General features: G+C 48.5%; 1 long non-coding RNA gene across 1 annotated transcript; it reads right to left on the reverse strand.

Moving 5' to 3' along the window:
- Positions 1 to 473: 473 nt before the first annotated feature.
- LOC126991649 (uncharacterized) lies at positions 474 to 1173 on the reverse strand. The gene is made up of 3 exons (XR_007745727.1): positions 973 to 1173; positions 757 to 792; positions 474 to 557 (listed from the first exon to the last, which is right to left on the reverse strand). It is a non-coding gene; the product is annotated as an uncharacterized LOC126991649 (long non-coding RNA).
- Positions 1174 to 16746: the final 15573 nt, after the last annotated feature.

Raw genomic sequence — 16746 nt, forward strand, 5'->3', positions numbered from 1 at the left:
AATATAAAAATTGATAAATCAATGAAAATTAATACATTAATTGTATTACTACTACCACAAATAATATTAACACTGCACCTAAAAGACTGAGCAAAACACTGCATATGAAATAAAACGATAATAGAGCTGTCTGTCTGAAAGTTATGTGAAGCTTGCTACATGCACCGTGATAGGAATGGCATGGATGTAGCCAGGTTGCTGAGATACTTATGGTCACCAACCACTTGTATGGCACCAATTTGTGTTGGAAGCATTGGCGGCCAACATCAGAATGAGCGATTCATCATAATGCAAGATTACCAGGAAAAAACATGATGTAAAGGATGTCAGTGACACAGACAACATTAAATTGCAAACTTGAAAATCACCAAAGTATGAAGATAAAGTAAAACAACAACAATAATAATGAGCATGGCAAAATATTAATGGCTTATTACAATGTAAAGTAATTACCATAATTAATTTTCACTAACCATAATGTGGCAGCACAATCTGTGTAGAGGAGAGTTCCAACTCCATTGGCTCCAAGTCAATGGCGGCTGCATTGTGGGATGATGCTGAGGTAAGCAAATCAATCAAACGTAAGTGATAATGATTACAAGACTACTATTTGTTCTTATCTGTCAGGTGAATACACTCAACCCATCAAGTGTGGAAATCTAACTTTTGTTCAATGCATCAAGGATTCTTTCACTATTAGTCTATTACCAACTCATGCATTGCATTTGGCACACAAGAAAATGCTGTGACTATTACCCGGGAACCCAGTGGGTGGTTGCTCCTCATGGCCATCTGCAAAATAGATAATGGGTATAAGTATTACATTTACTAACACACACACACACACACACACACACACATGAGAGAGAGAGAGAGAGAGAGAGAGAGAGAGAGAGAGAGAGAGAGAGAGAGAGAGAGAGAGAGAGAGATTAAGAAAATCATAAATAAGGAGCATGCATAACTTCGTCTTACCTGTGTGACGTGGGGTTGCAGTCGGCAGCAGCTGGCCCTTGCTGCCAAAATGAACCCCATCAAAGTGGTCACTACAGATGGCTTGAGTATGCTTTTGAAAGCCAATTTTCAAGGCTTTCACCCACTGGAGGCACCTGCAGTAAAAACATGGTAATTTTAACTAATTATTGTTAATCAATACAAAATGTAATGTAATGAAAGAAAGCAACAGCCCTTAAAAATTTATATAATATTTAACCCTTAGACAGCAGTGGAAATATACATAGACAGTCCTAAATTCAGTCAGTCAGTTTTGAATGGCAGAAATATAACAACACTTAGAGATTGCGGTAGGATCTATAGTAGACGATACAAAAAATATCTACGTATTATGCAGAGTAACTATATATATTTATGCTACGGTCCTAAGGTCGGCAATGACTATATGTATAGAGTATAGACCATTCATTTTTGGGGAGCTACTCTTCAAACACTGCTGTCTTCTAAGGGTTAATATGAAAATAATATTGGCTGCAATGCAATACCTGTTTATAATGAATGTATATGTTTGATTTTGGTACCCCTTACAAAATTTTATTTGAAACAAACTGAAAAAACAAACATATTTTACATATAGATTATTTTCAAAACATTTATGATGCAATGCAGGGCAAATTTAAACAGACTGCTCTTTCCTTTGCTAGTGAAATATTTGTGTTTTGTCTTCCCATTATCATAATATATTTAGTCCAAGGCAACTTCAAGTATACCTGTATATGTTGGGTTTAAATGAAATCATCAATCTGCATATAAAAAAAGAAAAAAAAATACTGACTAATTTTGTGTAGCCAAATATATACCTGTCCTTTGCAAACCTTGATGAAAGGCCCCAGTAGTTAGAATGTATCTGAGTAGGGATCGAGGAGGCCTCTTGTGAATTAGCTCAGTAATAAGACGGTGTCATCTAACAGTACTTCGGCATATGAATATGAGTCAATGTCACATAATAATTTACTTCTGACTATGCATCAAGTAAAGTGCAGCTTCTTTCAGATTTTGATAATATTGAAAGAATTGCAGCCATATCTCACACAAAGTTAATATTCATACATTAAAGTCTCTACATCTTGAAATTTTGAATCTTTTGACATATATATATATATATATATATATATATATATATATATATATATATATATATATATATATATATATATATATATATATATATATATATATATATATATAGGGTAGGCGGTGGCCAAACTGGTAGCGTACTGGGCCCACATTCACCGCGTGATGGACGACGCGGGTTCGAATCCCCACGCTACCACTCGGATCTTTCAGTCACCGCCGAGTGGCTTAAAACTACCCACATGCTGTCCTGAAGACCACCCATCAACCTGGACTCTAGAGGAAGCCGTCCAAGCGAATCAAGAACGAGTTCCGGGGGGCAGCATGAGCCAATGCAAGATGGCGCCACTATAAACACTCGCCTGCGCCAGAACGGGCTGGGCCGACCATCAGGCCCCACCTGGAAAAAGCCTTGGGCCGACCATCAGGCCCCACCAGGAAGATGCCTACCGGCGCAACAGGCAACGACGTAAAAAAAAAATAAATAAATAAATAAATAAATAAATATATATATATATATATAAATATATATATATATATATATATATATATATATATATATATATATAAAAATATATATATATATTTATATATATAGTACATTGCATTTTGGCAGTGAGGCAAGGTTAGGGAAATTTCTGAAATGTAATATGCCTCACACTTCTTGTCACTGGCAATCAACGGTTAAGTCAGCGGGTTAACTCCAGCAACAGTTTGCCTTCCTTATGATTTTGTGAGGGGTTAGGGGTTTCTTCTTCCTAATTTAACTGTAATGTGAGGAGATAACTTAGGCCAAGCCTGACCTGACCTCTTACCCAACCAGGCCTGTGGCCGGCTGCATCGATGCATTGAAAAAGTAACTTCACTGCTCAGTATAATACATAAATCGGTCCATAAATCTTTCATGTCAACATAAAAATCTAAGGGTTGAAAAAAAATCATAGACCTTTAAGATAAGGACGGTTATAAGTAGGTGCCTTGCATTATCTTGAAGAACAGTCACCCCAGTGTTGTCTGAGGGGATCTGTGGACTGCTTGAATGGCTTGTGTACAATATACGTGACGTATTTCGCTTGCCTTCAGAGCACTGTTGTGTCTAGTTGCTCGCAGAAATTCATTATTTTGCGGAAGTTAGAAGTCAGAATTTCCACATTTATCTTCACTTACCTTCTGGCATCCTTTGGGAACAAATGGAGCTTCACACCAGGGTGTGTTCTTCGTTTTTTTCCCACAAACACAGCAGGCCGCACATTTAAGATTTGGAGCCATGGCGGGCAGTTACACGAGGGGCCGGTGTGTTGATATTTGAATGACGGCAGTGTTGCCGTCGATCTGAGAAAGACGTTCTGGAAGTAGCGCTATAATAACCAGTATATCGGTTAGCCTAAGATAATCTTATCCACCCACTCTTTCCCCCTACAAACCAACAAACCTATGTAAATAATTACTGGAGGAATAAGTCAGCGTGCGTGCTTAAACACTGAGTTTGAGAGAAAAAAACATGTTTTGAAAGAAAAGCAGTTGGGCTACAACGTCGGTTTATTCCTGTGTGTATACAGACAGTTAAAACACATAAAGCACATCTAACCACTGCTAACCTCCCACAAATGCAGATAAAGTAATATAACTACGATACAGTAATATAGCATTACTAACATGACATGCAGTCAGTCTATATCTACCTGATAAATATATTTAGTTCTTACTGTTCATTATAGTATTTTTCTTTCTTTATGTTTTTTTTATTTAAAATGGGAAATAACCAGACTGAAGAAAAAAGTAGCAACATTTGCTGCTTGATCCCATGTAGCAACACTGCTGATGGGTACTGGGGGTGGGAGTGGGTGTCTGGAGGGGGGGAGGCGCCTGGATGTAAACAACGCTGCACCTGCGCCATCTCTTGCAACCGACATACACCACCACTCGCCCACGATCTCCCATAGAGGCCCCCTCTCCTGTTCTATAGTCTCCTTGCCTGCATCCCGCTGGCCCAGAGGGTTATGGGAGGCTCGCCCATCAGGCAAGTCCGCACCACAGCAGCATGGAGGTACCTTAACACCTCCATGTCCGGCAGTCACCGAGATTATCGAATACACCCTCATGATCGCCCGACTTTTTTCCCATCGCATTATGGATATAGAACTCCACGCAGCACATAATTTTATTTTAATTCACAAATATTAATAATGATAACATAATGATTGACAAAAGTAATCGAACAAGGATACACGTCACGGGTAGGCGGTCGCCGAACTGGTAGCGTACTGGGCTCACATTCACCGCGTGATGGACGACGCGGGTTCGAATCCCCACGCTACCACTCGGATTTTTCAGTCACCGCCGAGTGGCTTAAAACTACCCACATGCTGTACTGAAGACCACCCATCAACCCGGACTCTAGAGGAAGCCGTCCAAGCGAATCAAGAACGAGTTCCGGGGGGCAGCATGAGCCAATGCAAGATGGCGCCACTATAAACACTCGCCTGCGCCAGAACGGGCTGGGCCGACCATCAGGCCCCACCTGGAAGAAGCCTTGGGCCGACCATCAGGCCCCACCAGGAAGATGCCTTCCGGCGCAACAGGCAACGACGTAAAAAAAAAAAATAAATAAAAAAAAAAATAAATACACACACACACACACACACACACACATGCAGAGAAAGAACGAGAGAGAGAGAGAGAGAGAGAGAGAGAGAGAGAGAGAGAGAGAGAGAGAGAGAGAGAGAATCAGAATCAGAATGCTTTATTCCATTACAGTACAATGTACAATGGCTTTTCTCTTAATTACTAAATACTTTACATGTAATATAGATATCATATATAAGACTTTCTTTCACTAATCTTTTATCTTAATCACTAAGTATTTACATGGGATATCATATATAGGAACTTACTAGATATAATACATATGTACGAGATAAGTGTATATTATGTCCACGCGTTTTTTAGCAAAATCCTCCTTGAAGAGCGTGAATAGTTAGGGCTTTCTTGAAGCTCGTGAGTGACGGGAGTTCTTTTATGTTAGGGGGGAGCTTGCTCCATGCTCTTGGTCCACTTACTAATAGTGACCGCGCACCATTGTCTGTTCTCACTCTAGGGATAAAAGGTCTCCGTTTTGTCTCGTTGCAAGTTCGTTAATTTGTGTTACATACGGTAAGTTTAATAGCCACTCAGGATAATATTTATGGGTCACTTTATACACCATTATACAGTGATCAAATTTCACTTTTTCTTTCATCTTTATCCACCTTAGTTCTTGTAACACAGGAGTAGCACTGTCACGTCTTTTGTAACCCCCAGCAGCAACTTTGGTAGCGAAGTTTTGCAGTTTTTGCACTCGCTGCATGAGGGTCTCATTGGTGTTGCCCCATATTCTTAGTTCGTAATTTATTAGACTTAACACTAGTGTCTTGATAACAATCACTCTGGTGTCCTTATCAAATATGTCCTTAAATTTGTTTATGAACATTATAACCCCTATTACTTTTTTGTTGAGTTGATGTATGTGTGTGTCGAACGTCATGTACTTGTCAAAGTAAACACCCAATATTTTAACATGTTTGCTTATTGGTATATCACTTCCGTCAAAGTTGATGGTCATATCATCTGGTAAGCTCGATAACAGTTTCCGTGTGCCGATAAATATAAATTGGGTTTTGTTGGAATTCAACATAAGGCCACTTTTTAGGAAGTAAGTCTTGGCATTCGACAGTGTTACTTTAGCTCTGGTTATTAGCTGGTCTATGTTATTAATGTCGTGGTTAACACTGTCGAATGCCTTCGATAAGTCACATAAAGTTATCAGAGTAATTCTCTTGTTATCTAGGTTACTATATACATTATTGGATATTACTGGGAGAGCAGTTTCAGTAGATAACTTCGGCCTGAATCCGTGTTGAGAGTTAGAAAGTAAAGCATTCCCTTCTAGGTGGTCAGAAAGTTGCTTAGCTACAATTTTTTCTAAGACCTTTGATATTACAGGGAGGAGAGATATAGGTCTGTAATTGGAATTGATATTGCTATCCCCTCCTTTAAAAATCGGGACAACAATGGCATGTTTCCATGGGGTGGGAAATTTACCTGTAACTATTGAGAGAGAGAGAGAGAGAGAGACCTGGCTGAACAGTGAAGTGGAGCCCACGTTTGGCAAGATGCGTGGCTACACTCACTGGGCCAGGAGTGACCGACATGAGCGAGCAGGAGGCGGAGTGGCTGTCTGCTTCAAGGAAGGACTACAGGCCCAGCACCTCGACGTGGACACGCCTCCCCAGATGGAGGTAATGTTCTTCCGGGTTGTGCTGGCTGACCACTCTGCCCTCCTGTTGTGCGCTATGTACCGCCCGCCACGACAAGGGCCTGCCTCGCTCCGGTACCTCACCGAGTCCCTGGACGACCTGCTAGTGGCGCACAGCTGCAGGCACGTCCTACTAGTGGGTGACCTCAACCACCACTTGGAATAGAACGCCTACGAATCCCTCTTGGCGGTGCAGGGCCTGACGGACCACGTAACCTTCCCTACTCACGAGCTGGGCGGGACGCTTGACCCCGTCATCTCCGACCTCCAGGAGGACATTCTACGCTGTCACCAGCTGGGACTCGTGGGCAGCTCCGACCACCATGCTGTCTTGACCCTGGTGGATGTGGGGGTGGCTCGAGACGAGGCCACCGCCCGCACGATCTGGCTGTGGGATAAGGCTGAATGGACCTCCTTACGCCGTGACCTGAGCCACACGGCGTGGCCTTTTTTTTTTTTTTTTTTTTTTTTTACAGCAAAGGAGACAGTTCAAGGGCACACAAAAAGCAAACATTAATAAAAAAAAAGCCCGCTACTCACTGCTCATAAAAAGAATCCAAAGAGGTGGCCGAAAGATAGGTCAGTTTCGGGAGGAGAGGTGTCCTGATACCCTCCTCTTGAAAGAGTTTAAGTCGTAGGCAGGAGGAAATACAGATGAAGGAAGATTGTTCCAGAGTTTACCAGCGTGAGGGATGAAAGAGTGAAGATGCTGGTTAACTCTTGCATAAGGGGTTTGGACAGTATAGGGATGAGCATGAGTAGAAAGTCGAGTGCAGCGGGGCCGCGGGAGGGGGGGAGGCATGCAGTTAGCAAGTTCAGAAGAGCAGTCAGCGTGGAAATATCGATAGAAGATAGAAAGAGAGGCAACATTGCGGCGGAATTTAAGAGGTAGAAGACTATCAGTATGAGGAGGAGAGCTGATGAGACGAAGAGCCTTAGCCTCCACTCTGTCCAGAAGAGCTGTGTGAGTGGAGCCCCCCCACACATGAGATGCATACTCCATACGAGGGCGGACAAGGCCCCTGTATATGGACAGCAACTGTGCAGGGAGAAGAACTGGCGAGACAGTACAAAACGCCCAGCCTCGAGGAAGCTGATTTAGTAAGAGATGAGATATGAAGGTTCCAGTTGAGATTTTGAGTTAAGGATAGACCGCGAATGTTTAGTGTTGAGGAAGGTGATAGTTGGGTGTTGTCAAAGAATAGGGGATAGTTGTTTGGAAGATTGTGTCGAGTGGATAGGTGGAGAAACTGTGTTTTTGAGGCGTTGAAGGACACCAGGTTCTTCTTGCCCCAATCGGAAATAATAGTAAGGTCTGAGGCTAAGCGTTCTGCAGTCTCCAGCCTTGAGTCGTTAAGTTCCTGAAGGTGGGTCTTCTATTAAAGAATTTGAATAATGCAGAGTGGAATCATCGGCGTAGGAATGGATAGGACAGTTCGTTTTGGAAAGAAGATCATCAATGAGCAACAGAAAAAGAGTGGGAGATAGGACAGAACCCTGTGGGACACCACTGTTAATAGATTTAGGAGAAGAACAGTGACCGTCTACCACGGCAGAAATAGAACGGTCAGAAAGGAAACTGGAGATAAAGGTACAGAGAAGGATAGAAACCGTAGGAGGGTAGTTTTGAAAGCAAAGATTTGTGCCAGACCCTATCAAAAGCTTTTGATATGTCCAGCGCAATAGCAAAAGTTTCACCGAAACGGCTAAGAGAGGATGACCAAGAGTCAGTTAAGAAGGCTAGGAGATCACCAGTAGAACGCCCCTTGCGGAACCCATACTGGCGATCAGATAGAAGGTCAGAAGTGGAAAGGTGCTTTTGAATCTTCCGGTTAAGGATTGATTCAAAAGCTTTAGATAGACAAGAAAGTAAAGCAATAGGACGGTAGTTTGAGGGATTGGAGCGGTCACCCTTCTTAGGTACAGGCTGGTAGATGTTGACAGGCAGAGGCGAAAGAGTTTGACCAGGCAGGGTGACAGCACGGAGGCACAGTTTTTAAGGACAATAGGAGGCACTCCATCAGGTCCATAAGCCTTCTGAGGATTGAGGCCAGAGAGGGCATAGAAAACATCATTTTGAAGAATCTGTATAACAGGCATAAAGGAGTCAGAGGGGGGATGAGTAGGAGGAATATGCCCAGAATCGTCCAGAGTGGAGTTTTTAGAAAAAGTTTGAGAGAAGAGTTCAGCCTTAGAGATAGATGAGACGGCAGTGTTGCCGTCAGGACTGAGGAGTGGAGGGAAAGATGAAGAAGTGAAGTTGGAGGAGATGTTTTTGGCTAGATGCCAGAAGTCACGGGAAGAGTTAGAGAAAGCAAGGTTTTGACATTTTCTATTAATGAAAGAATTTTTGGTTAGTCGGAGAATAGATTTGGCACGATTTCGGGCAGAAATGTAAAGTTCATAATTAGCATTAGTTTGAAGGCTCTGGTACCTTTTGTGAGCTACCGCAAGGCGGGGCGGAGGCCATGACACAAGCCCTCACCTCCCGACTCTTGTCCCTCCAGAGGCGACATGTGCCCCACCGAGAATTCACCACCAGACCAGCGGATCAACCATGATTTGGTTACCGCTGCCGCGTTGCTGCTGACGCTAAGTATTCAGCGTGGCTCCGCTACAAGCGGAACCCGACTCGGCGCAACAAGGTCCTGCACCCTGCGGTCTGCAGGAGGATGGTGGTGACCAGCAAGTGGGCCATAAGGAAGTGGGAGGAAGACATGAGGCGCAAGCTGTGTGGAGCAGGAGTAGGAAATAAGACCTGGTGGTCCATCGTCAAGGAAAGGCAGGGGATCAGCCGCCAGGACGCGATTCCTCCTCTTTTAAGACATAATGGAACAGTGGCCACCAGCAGCAAGGAGAAAGCCCAGCTGCTGGCCAGTCTCTTCGCCGAGATGATGAAGGTGGATAACCCCGGACAGACACCGCCACATCTGGAACAGCAGTGCGAGGAGTGGAGGTGACACAGGTGTTGGTCGAGCGCCTGCTGCGAGGGCTGGACACCCAGAAGGCGACCGGCCCCGATGACCTCAGCCCGCACCTGCTGAAACAGTGTGCCCACGAGTTGGCTGCCCCTCTCACCACAGTCTTCTCTGCCTGCCTCCGGGAAAACACCTGGCCATCGGCGTGGAAAGAGGCTCGGGTGGTTCCCGTCCAGAAGAGGAGCTCCAGGTCTGACCCCAAAAACTATCGGCCCATCTCCTTGCTGTGGTGGGGAAAGTGTTCGAGAGGGTCGTGGCAGACGTAGTCTGTCGCCACCTCAAGGGCAACTACCTCCTCTCGGACCAATAGTATGGGTTCAGACCTGGCCGGTCCACCTCCGATCTGCTGATGCTCCTCACCAAGAACTGGCAGGACGCCCTTGACGACGGCCTGGACACTGTCGTGGTAGCCCTGGACATAGCGGGTGCCTTTGACAGGGTGTGGCACGGAGGTCTCCCTGAAAAACTCCGTGCTAAGGGCATCCAGGGCGACCTCCTTCAGCTCCTGGGAGACTACCTTCAAGGAAGGACCCTCCAGGTTGTCGTCAACGGGCAGACGTCCGACTCCTTGCCAGTGGAGGCATCAGTGCCACAGGGCTCAGTGCTAGGGCCAGTTCTGTGGAACATATATGTGGACGACCTTCTCCGGCAGCTGCCAGCAGTCTCAGGTTACGCTGATGACTGCACTCTCTCCTGCACCTACCCCAAACAAGACTGTGGGCGAGCTGCTGACGAGGTCAATCAGCAGCTGAAGGTGCTACAGGAGTGGGGTGCCCGCTGGCAGGTGACCTTTGCCCCAGAGAAGACCCAGGCAATGGTGGTCTCTCGATCCCCCACTGCCGGGACAGCAGTGGAGGGGAAGCTAAGCTTTGGTGGCGTCCCCCTCCCACACCAGGAGTCCGTCAAGATTCTGGGAGTGGAAGTGGATCGAGGGCTACGGTTTGACAGCCACATCAAACACATTGCCCAAAAGGCCTCCCACAGAGTCTCCTGCCTGCGAAGGGTGGCCAGCTTCTTCGACAAAAAAGGGAGGCTGTTGCTCTACAAGGCCCAGATACGGCCTTACCTGGAGTACGCTGCCCTCTCTTGGATGTCGTGTGCTGCCTCGCACAGCGGGAGACTCGACGCCATCCAGAGACGGGCACTGCGACTGGTGGATGCAGCAGACCCCCCAACCGGGCAGGAAACTCTCAGCTCCGTCGACTCCTTGGAACACCGCAGGGACATAGCTGCTCTTGTGGTGTTTCATAAGGCACAGGTGCAGGGAGTGCCACATCTGGTGGGCTTACGCCAACCTCCGAGAGTCACCACGCGGGACACGAGAACGGTGCTATCCCGTGGTGACGCAGTGGAGGTGCCGTGTTCCCGTACCAGCCAGCACCAGCGCACCTTTTCGGGAAGAGTTTGCCGGATGTGGAACATGTTCACGGCCTGTGTACCAAGCATCCGGGAGATGAACACCCAAAAAAATAAAACTGTAGGCCCACCACTGGAGGGGCTCACTCCCCACTCCACTGACACTCGTGGTGGAGCAGTGACACGAGTGTAGTGCGCAGTGCGCTCACATATATTCTGTATTGTATGTTTTTTATAGTATATATATTTTTTTATAGTTCATGTAGTTATTTTTTATATAGATTTTATTCTTCCCCTTGAACAGGCAGCACACGACAGTGCACCTTTGGGTATGTAATATTATACATGTGCCTATGTTTAAATAAAAAAAAAAAAGAGAGACAGAGAGGGGGAGAATCACACAAGCAAACACACACACACACACACACACACACACACACACACACACACACACACACACACACACCGGTCTATCTGCTTCATTTAAAAGATAAATACCGGATGTTCGTTGTTCTCGGCGGCTGAATGTGCTTTGATTGATTAAATTATCACCAAATACTCTGTTGAGATTATTGAACACATGTTTTGGGAAGAGAGAGAGAGAGAGAGGAAGGATATAGCGATAATAGGAAGGGAGAAGAGGAAACGGATGATGATTTATTTTATGTGTGTGTGTGTGTGTGTGTGTGTGTGTGTGTGTGTGTGTGTGTGTGTAGTTCGCAATGGTCTGATCACGTGTTGGACTCGTAATCGCCAGCAGGTACCCTCCCGACATGAGCAAGTGCTCTTTATCGTCGATCTCTGGGTACTGCCAGGACCTCACACACCACACACCCCATCACCCTTGCTCAAGGGGGGACAGTAACCACTCCTAGACAACGGAAAAGAATGCTGCCTGGGCGGACTCGAGCCACCGCTCTGTCAGACAGTGAAGCTTGGCAGCGCTCTAACCAGCTGCGCCACGGAGTGTGTGTGTGTGTATGTGTGTGTGTGTGTGTGTGTGTTTGTGTGCAAACATACACACACACACACACACACACACACACACACACACACACACACACACACACACACACACACACACACACACACACACACACACACACACACACACACACACACACACACACACACACACACACACACACCGGTCTATCTGCTTCATTTAAAAGATAAATACCGGATGTTCATTGAATTGAAGAGAGAGAGAGAGAGAGAGAGAGAGAGACTCTGTTGAGAGAGAGAGAGAGAGAGAGAGAGAGAGAGAGAGAGAGAGAGAGAGAGAGAGAGAGAGAGGCAGAGAGAAAGAGGGGGCAGGGTGTGAGGGTGGCAGAGGATCAAGGCAGGGGCAGGGGTGTGAGGTGGCAGAGGATCAAGGCAGAGGCAGGGTGTGAGGTGGCAGAGGATCAAGGCAGGGCAGGGTGAGAATCAAAGGCAGGGGCAGGGTGGCAGAGGATCAAGGCAGGGGCAGGGTGTGAGGGTGGCAGAGGATCAAGGCAGGGGCAGGGTGTGAGGGTGGCAGAGGATCAAGGCAGGGGCAGGGTGGCAGAGAATCAAGGCAGGGGCAGGGTGGCAGAGAATCAAGGCAGGGGCAGGGTGGCAGAGGATCAAGGCAGGGGCAGGGTGTGAGGGTGGCAGAGGATCAAGGCAGGGGCAGGGTGGCAGAGGATCAAGGCAGGGGCAGGGTGTGAGGGTGGCAGAGGATCAAGGCAGAGGCAGGGTGTGAGGGTGGCAGAGGATCAAGGCAGGGGCAGGGTGGCAGAGGATAAATTCAGGGGCAGGGTGTGAGGGAGGCAGAGGATCAAGGCAGGGGCAGGGTGGCAGAGGATAAATTCAGGGGCAGGGTGTGAGGGTGGCAGAGGATCAAGGCAGGGGCAGGGTGGCAGAGGATAAATTCAGGGGCAGGCTGTGAGGGTGGCAGAGGAGCAAGGCAGGGGCAGGGTGGCGGAGGATAAATTCAGGGGCAGGGTGTGAGGGTGGCAGAGGATCAAGGCAGGGGCAGGACAAGGGGGTAGTGTGTTAAGTGTGAAGGGCTTAGCTACAGGGGCAGGACAGGGGAAAAGTGTGTTAAGTGTGAAGGGCTTAGCTACAGGGGCAGGACAGGGGGGGGAGTGTGTTAAGTGTGAAGGGCTTAGCTACAGGGGCAGGACAGGGGGAAGGGAGGGAGTGTGTTATATGTGAAGGGCTTAGCTACAGGGGCAGGACAGGGGGGAAGTGTGTTAAGTGTGAAGGGCTTAGCTACAGGGGCAGGACAGGGGGGGGAGTGTGTTAAGTGTGAAGGGCTTAGCTACAGGGGCAGGACAGGGGGGACGTGTGTTAAGTGTGAAGGGCGAAGCAGCTACAGGGGGCAGGACAGGGGGAGTGTGTTAAGTGTGAAGGGGTTAGCTACAGGGGCAGGACAGGGGGTGTGAAATGTGAAAGGTTTAGCTACTGGGGGCAGGACAGGGGGAGTGTGTGTTAAGTGTGAAGGCAGCTGGGGGCAGGCCACGGGGGGAGTGTGTTAAGTGTGAAGGGCTTAGCTACAGGGGCAGGACAATGTTGGAATGTGTTAAGTGTGAAGGGCTAAGCTACAGGGTGCAGGACAGGGGGATGGGGGGGAGTGTGTTAAGTGTGAAGGGCTTAGCTACAGGGGCAGGACAAGGGAGGGGGGAAGTGTGTTAAGTGTGAAGGGCTTAGCTACAGGGGCAGGACAGGGGGGAAGTGTGTTAAGTGTGAAGGGCTTAGCTACAGGGGCTGGACAGGGGGGAAGAGGAGTGTTAAGTGTGACGGGCTTAGCTACAGGGGCTGGACAGGGGGGAAGTGTGTTAAGTGTGAAGGGCTTAGCTACAGGGGCAGGACAGGGGGGAGAGTGTGTTAAGTGTGAAGGGCTTAGCTACAGGGGCAGGACAGTGGGGGGAGTGTGTTAAGTGTGAAGGGCTTAGCTACAGGGGCAGGACAGGGGGGAGTGTGTTAAGTGTGAAGGGCTTAGCTACAGGGGCAGGACCGGGGGGGGGGTCAGTGTTAAGTGTGCAGGGCTTAACTAGGGTTGAGGGCAAGAGGCGGAGGAGTTAGTGAAGGGTAAGGGTAAAGTAAAATGCGTCGAGGTGGGGCCCTCCATTGAAGGCTGCATAACCCTCTGGCATGGTCCTTCTTGCCCTTTAACACGGTGCAGTGGTTTGAGGAACGGAGAAGGCACACGGTGGAGGGGAAGACGTGGCTGGGGGTGGAGGGAAAGGCGTGGCTAGGGTTGAGGGAAGGCGTGGCTGGGGGTTGAGGGGAAGGCGTGGCTGGGGTGGAGGGAAGGCGTGGCTGGGGGTGGAGGGGAAGGCGTGGCTGGGGTGGAGGGGAAGGCGTGGCTGGGGTGGAGGGGAAGGCGTGGCTGGGGGTGGAGGGGAAGGCGTGGCTGGGGGTGGGGGGGAGGGCGTGGCTGGGGGCTGGGAGTGGAGGCGTGTGGCTTGCTGGGGTGGAGGGAAGGCGGCTGGGGGGGTGGAGGAAGGCGTGGGCTGGGGTGGAGGGGAAGGCGTGGCTGGGGGTGGCGGGGAAGGCGTGGCTGGGGTGAGGGAAGGTGGTGGAGAAGGCGTGGCTGGGGGTGGAGGAAGGCGTGGCTGGGGTGGAGGGAGGCGTGGCTGGGGTGGAGGGAAGGCGTGGCTGGGGCAGCAGCAGCACAGGACTGGACACCTGCCCGCGGCGCCGCCTTGGTGCTGTTCACACTTACCCAGGCAGCCTCTCCCTGCATGCCGCCCTGCCCGCGGCGCCGCCGTGCGGTGTTCACACTTACCCAGGCAGCCTCTCCCTGCATGCCGCCCTGCCCGCGGCGCCGCCGTGCGGTGTTCACACTTACCCAGGCAGCCTCTCCCTGCATGCTGCCCTGCCCGCGGCGCCGCCGTGCGGTGTTCACACTTACCCAGGCAGCCTCTCCCTGCATGCTGCCCTGCCCGCGGCGCCGCCTTGCGGTGTTCATTCCTACTTGCAGATTAATCACTTATGTAACGAGGTTCTCCATGTTATAACACGATCAAAATGGCTTCACTGCGTCCAAACATATACAAGTTACGTTCAAGGGACATGTCTTTAATAGTATCTTACATTGCTGTGCCGATCCGTGTCAAAGTGTCCAGCGTTACTATACATCCGTCGCTCGCGTCCTGGACTCAACAATTTATATGACATGAATGTGGAGGTGTTCTGGTTAATGTCTGGACAGGGTGAGGCCCTCTGCCGAACCACGCTTGTAAAGAACTGCAATGCACTAGTTCACCTCTGTAAGTACCTGCACGACACTGCCTCGATGACTGAGCGGGCCTGTAAGTACCTGCACGACACTGCCTCGATGACTGAGCGGGCCTGTAAGTACCTGCACGACACTGCCTCGATGACTGAGCGGGCCTGTAAGTACCTGCACGACACTGCCTCGATGACTGAGCGGGTCTGTAAGTACCTGCACGACACTGCCTCGATGACTGAGCGACCCTGTAAGTACCTGCACGACACTGCCTCGATGACTGAGCGGGCCTGTAAGTACCTGCACGACACTGCCTTATGCACTAAACTGCTCTGTAAGTATGGACACGACTTTGTCTTATTTCTCAGCTGCTTCGGTGAAACTTTTGCTGTTGCCTTAGTCATTCCGTGGTGGAGTGGTTAGCGTGTATAGCTACAAATTCACGGGCACGGGTTCGAATCCCGGCCCGGGCAGTTGGCGTGCAACTCAACCACATGTTCATCATCTCTTTCCAGCTGGCCGATAAACGGATAGCTGGGGAAACCTGGGGAAGCTAAACTGTGGTAACCCGGGTGTCACAAACTCTCGCTAAATAGGCTTCCTCGAGGCTCGGCGTTCAGCCTCGTCTCCGCCAGTTCTCCCCTTCCCGGATGCTGTCCATACCCAAGGCCTCGTCCGCCCTCGCATGATGTATGTACGTTCGTACCTCATATAAAGGGGGGCTCCGCTCACACAACCCTCTTGGACAAAGTACAGTGAAAGGCTCTTCGTCTCATCAACTCCACTCTTACTGACAGTCTTCTATCTCTTAAATTCTGACTGACGCAGTGCTGCCTCTCTTTCTCTCTCTTACCGATATTTTTCTGCTAGCTGCTCTTCAGAACTTGCCAACTGCATGCCTCCTCCTCGTTGTGCGTCCCCGTTGCATACGCCTTTTTACTCCTTCTCATCCCTATTATGTCCCAATCCCGTGTCCCGGCCTCCCAGTGTGTCTTTTCGAGCAGTATTTTTCTTAGTGAACGAACCGTTGCCAGAGTCACGGCTGCTTCCAAAGTGTGTGTGTATCTCCACCTTTTTGAGGAGGTTTGGGCAGGCAGTGTTTGCTGGACCGGTGCAGTTGTCGAGGTTATGTAATGTTAAGTAACAAACAATGTGGGTTTTAAAAGAAAATAGCCATTACACACTTTATTGACCAAAATGCTACAAGATCAGGGAAACAGAGAATTTACAATAATTAGTATTTTTCTTGGTGATAAAAACCCTTTTGATACCCAAGATCATGAAATACTGCTGAGAAAATTACAGCATTGTGGTTTACAGAATCCTGAAAAGTCTGTTTAGGAGTTGTGTAAATGATACAAGTGAGTGCGCCGTAAACACTGGTGTGATGGTAACAACATCTGCTGAAAGCCCTCAAGGGTGCCTCAAGGTTACATTAGGCCTTCTTTTATTTAGCTTATATCTCTATGACACTGTCGATAACAAACAGGAAAATCACTCTGCATATGTTGATGGCACCAGCATCATCCGCGCTGGGTCAAAAATATAAATAAAAAAATGAATAAATTCAGACGCGGAGCTCAAATTAGTATGCACCCGGCTACTGACAAAGGGCCTGCAATGTACGTAAAGCACACCAACTGACTTTTGCATGTAATCCACAATGTAATGTTCACTTCAGTGCAGAAACATGCAGTCACGGCAATACTGAGACCTGGCCTGTTAACCACCATGGGATATGTGTTGACATGAATCAGTGTAGCGTAACCTCTCTAAATCCTCGGCCATGCTACACAGACTTAAGCATTGCCAACATGTGGAACTGTCTCTAA

Source organism: Eriocheir sinensis, unplaced genomic scaffold (assembly GCF_024679095.1).
Source record: "Eriocheir sinensis breed Jianghai 21 unplaced genomic scaffold, ASM2467909v1 Scaffold315, whole genome shotgun sequence".
In the NCBI taxonomy this organism is placed as follows: domain Eukaryota; kingdom Metazoa; phylum Arthropoda; class Malacostraca; order Decapoda; family Varunidae; genus Eriocheir; species Eriocheir sinensis.